The sequence below is a fragment of the Berghia stephanieae genome, chromosome 13 (assembly GCF_034508935.2).
Source record: "Berghia stephanieae isolate SIO BIC M18660-M18661 chromosome 13, UCSD_Bste_1.3, whole genome shotgun sequence".
NCBI classification, from domain to species: Eukaryota; Metazoa; Mollusca; class Gastropoda; order Nudibranchia; family Aeolidiidae; genus Berghia; species Berghia stephanieae.
In genome coordinates this window covers 19,825,891-19,830,890 of record NC_088372.1, presented here as the reverse complement: position 1 = coordinate 19,830,890, position 5,000 = coordinate 19,825,891, and positions in this window count along the sequence as shown.

Below are 5,000 nucleotides of genomic sequence, written 5' to 3'. Positions count from 1 at the left end.
ACTCAGGGAAGTGTACACCTGTAGGTAGTGAGCCTGAGACTATGGTTATCGACGAGTTTCCACGGGTTTCGTAACAAAGCAATTACTTCTTTACCGCTGAAACCTGACAATATCCCACAAAGTTATGGGAAGTAGGCAACACTGGGGAGTGAACCTGGGACTCGGGGAAGTGCACACCAGTGAGGAGTTAACCTGGGACTGTGGGAGATAGATACCTGTGGGAATCGAAGCCGAACTATAGGAATTGGGTACCATAGGAGAATGAACCTGACATTGTAGGTGGTGGGCGCCAGTAAGGAGTGAACCTGGGACTATGTAAAATGGAAATCAGTGGGAAATAAATCTGGGACTAAAGGGAGATGGTTACCATTGGGAGTTGAAGCCGGACTAAGGGAGTTGGGTACCAGAGGAGAATGAACCTGACACTATAGGAGGTGGGCACCAATGGGGATTGAACCTGGGACTCAGGGAAGTGCACGCCAGTGGGGAGTTAACGTTGGACTGTAGGAAATAGATACCATTGGGAGTTGAAGCAGGAAGATGATAGTTAGGTAGCAGAGTGGGTACTTTACTTAGACATGCCATCGATTGTAAACCATATGTAATTCGCTATGTTTAGCAATCTCTTCCATTGTTTACATTATAAAGACTGTCCGACAAGCGTGGTTATCTGTCTATTGTCAGTCACATTAAGAAGCACCCAAACTGGACTTTGATAATGGTTAAGAACTTAAAACCTCTGTTTTCATAACAGAGGGAAAAAAAATTGACATCACTCAGCTCTTTGTTATTGTATTAGACAGCCAGTGATTAGTTATTAAATTATATCACTCAGACAAAAGACATATCTTGACACATATTTTTGTGTTTTGATATGTTATATCCGGCTGTCAGATATAATTTCTTCTTCTTCTTCTTCTTCTTCTTCTTCTTCTTCTTCTTCTTCTTCTTCTTCTTTCTTTCTTTCTTTCTTTCTTCCTCATTCCTCCTCCTCCTCCTCCTCCTTCTTCTTCTTCTCTTCTTCTTTCTTCTTCTCTTCCTTCTTCTCTCTTCTTCTTCTTCTTCTTCTTCTTCTTCTTCTTCTTCTTCTTCTTCTTCTTCTTCTTCTTCTTCTTCTCCTTCTTCTTCTTCTTCTTCTTCTTCTTCTTCTTCTTCTTCTTCTTCTTCTTCTTCTTCTTCTTCTTCTTCTTCTTCTTCTTCTTCTTCTTCTTCTTCTTCTTCTTCCTTCTCCTGTCTTCTTTCTTCTTCATCTCTCTTCTTCCTCCTTCTTCTTCCTTCTTATTCCTTCTTCTTCCTTCTTCTTCTTCAGTCTTCAGCTTATCCCGCATTTTGCAGGGTCACCATAATGAATGTCACATCTCCATGCTTCTCGGTCCGGAGCATCATCTTCTTCCAGTGTTTTCATATCGTCCTTTACCTTATCCAACCATCTATGTAGTCTTTTCGTCACGTTTTCCTCTTTCCCGCTAATTGTAAGTCCAATACTTTCCTTCCCACGTACTCCGTCTCTTGTCTCTTTACATATTGTAATTATTTTGCCTAAATGCATAGCATCAATATAAGTATGAAAGGGTCCTCATCGTTATCATCAGTTCAAATAAAATTTGGATATATGCCATGTCAAATGACAGACTTGTAGCTTTGTCTTCTCTTGAATCTCACTCAACGCACCAAGCGGCAATGTGGTCTAGTGGTATGACACTCGCTTTCGGATCGGAAGGTCCTGGGTTCGAGCCTCGCTCGGCGCATAGTTGAGTCCTTGGAAAAGGCTCTTTACTCACATTCTCTCACTCTACTCAGGTGTAAAATGAGTACCTGGCCGTTAACAGCGTTGCCTCTGTCCGACAAATTGTAATATCGCCTAACAGGCGTCATGCCTCGTCCTAAATGTTGTGTTGCTGTTGGCCAGGGACCCCTTGTAAAGTGCTTTGAGCACGTTTAGTTGATATCGCGCTATATAATAGCTCAATTTTCTTTTTAAGCCTGACACACCATGTATCCTCTAGAGATGCTGTGCGCTTGGCTAAGAAACTCATAACATTGCACAATATAAAGGACCAATACACAAAACTATGTGTAACTTTGAATGTTTATAGATAGTGTGCGCGTAGCTAAGAAGCTCACAACATTGCCCTCGGGAAATATAAAGGACCAAAACACAAAACTATGTGTAACCTTGAACGTTTTTAGTCTTTTTAATACAGTTTAGTGAGAACTACTCATAAATATGGATGACAAAAAACAATAGCAAAGACCTGAGTGACGTCAACGTCGTTCTATATATAAGTTAACGATGGCTACGCCCTGATACTCGTCAAATTTCGTTGGACGACAAAGACATTTTAACTTTTTTTGTGTGGATGTCCTTTGCTGTACATAATCTCTGAAAGTGTCGGGGATCAGAAGAGGCCGTCGTAAAAGAAGCTAACTGATTGTTGATGTAATTAGTAACGGTTCAGTGAATAAATGATGATGATGATGACGACGACCACGACGACGATGATGATGATGATGATGATGATGACGATAATAATGATGATGATGATGATGATGATGATGATGATGATGATGATGATAATGAGCAGGACGAGGGCGAGGAGGGTGATGATCATGTCATTATCATACAATTATCATCGTTCTTCACGATGTATTTTTATCTTTTTCCTTCTTCTTAAGACACTTGTCTTTGTTCCACGAGCGAGACGCGGAGTGCCGTGACCTGGTCAGGTCTAGAACCAACATAAAACATAGAGGGGAAAATGTGAGAATGATCGCAAACACTCCCATAGTGATGCTGGTTGTCCGTGTGTCTGTCGCAGACTCTTTCTTGTTTCTTGTGGACGACAAAGATGTTTTGGAGACTGTCAGTTCTCTGTGGATGTCCTTAACTATGGCCTCTATCTGTGTGGAGAATGTAGTTACATTGACATGATGTGTACAGCTACAAGGACAAACAGTCTGTCTCGCCGTGGAGGATGTCGATGAGGTGGCGACGGTTGATGTCGTAACTTGTTCCGTCGTCTCAGCCGAAGTCGTCCTTGTTGCTTTTAACATCGATGTCGCAATTGTCGTAGTTGACATTGTTGTGGTTGTTGGTGATGAAGATGATGATGTAGTTGTTGTATCCGTTGAATCTGGTAATTTTTTTTAATTGATTAACAAAATATTATAAATTGATGATGGTGGTGGTGATGAGAATGATTGTGATGATGATGATGATGATGATGATGATGATGATGATGATGATGATGATGATGATGATGATGATGATGATGATGATGATGATTATGATGATGATGATGATGATGTAGTCTTTTACATTTGACATTATTTGTTTGTAGTCATGAGATCAGATTAAAGAGACTGAGATACATTATTTTATGACAACATATTTATATTGAGATGCCAATGTAACTTATCCCCAAATTAGACTAAATTAATCAAATACGTGTGAATTCTATTCCAATATAAATCAAAACACACTATATCTATTATTCAAATCACCTCGTTGAAACCTAATAAAACTTAAATTGTTACCTGCGCTCTCATTAATTATTCGACTTTCCCCAAGAAGGCAACCAATATATTATATAAAGATGTGGGTGGTGAAAAAGATAGTATGCGCTTGACTAAGAAGCTCACAATATTTCCATCCGGAAATATAACAGACCAATACACAAAACTATGTGTAACCTTGAACATGTATTGTCTGGTTAACCCTATTTCCATACTAAAATAGAAAGTCCTATTTCCTGATTTGGGGTCCATTTGGCCCCCATGACTTGCAAAGAGAAAAATACTAGAAAGTCCTATTTCCTGATTTGGGGTCCATTTGGCCCCCATGACTTGCACATAGTAAAATACTCGAAAGTCCTATTTATTTCTTATTTGAGGGCCATTTAACCCCCATTATTTTACTACGGAAAAGTCAGTTAAAATCATATTTTCTCATTAAATGTATATAGGCAATATAAGTTTGCATCATTTTGTTGTTTATGTTGTGACATCATGCATCTATTTATTTAGTGACATAGTCGTGTCAATTTGATCCACAACTTACTAGTAGATGGCATCTACTATAATTGACTAAGTTAATTTTGTTTCCTGTTTGCTGTCCAATATGATGAGTGCCAGTTTCAGTTACCTACTTTTTCATCAACTCTAATTAAGAATTATCCAAGTAAGTACTAACTCATTACTTTTTTTCCTTAGATGTGTGATGTATGAAGATTATTCTGACACCTATCCTATGTAACGAAAAATGAATTGATAGTATCGCTAATTTTATGATTGTAGTACCAGCTAGAATCGCCAAATATGAAATGATGAAACAATAATGGATAAATGAAAGCGCTAATACTCAATATAATGTTTCTTCCAATACTTGCTTTACTTTCGCTTCTCGATTATCTTTTATTCTTGTGTGTACCCTACCTAACCACATATTTGTTTGTAACTTCTTATGACAAGTGATTTATTTTCTTGTACCGTTATTCAATCACGAGGTGAACTAAATTAGCTTAAATGTCTACATTATGTTTCATTCATATTGTATTGATATTATTGCTTTTGAATTTTTGAATTTGCTAACTAAATGATTTGTATGTTGCTGGGTGTTTTTTTTTAATTTTCAGCCATCTGTTGTGTGGTCTAAATTATGTTGCATTGGACCTAAACCATGACGAATGGAGAAAGTGTAATATCCTTGGTAGTTGGAATGCTCAGATATACATTGAGTTGCAGTCTGCTGGGGCAACCCCAGTGCATGAGGAAGGTATGTCACCTACTACTTATTTAAAACTGAATGGTACCTATTACATTTATCTGTGTAATGGTTGTTAGCTCGAAGTTAATAACAGGCATCATATGAAATCTAATATGTTTGCATTGTTGGCTAGTTACAATGGGATAATGTGTTTATTTTTTGTTTTTGTCGTGTGTTTTAGTTATTTCTCTTCACTCCCATGATACCTTCTATGAAAAATATGCTGATCTCCAAT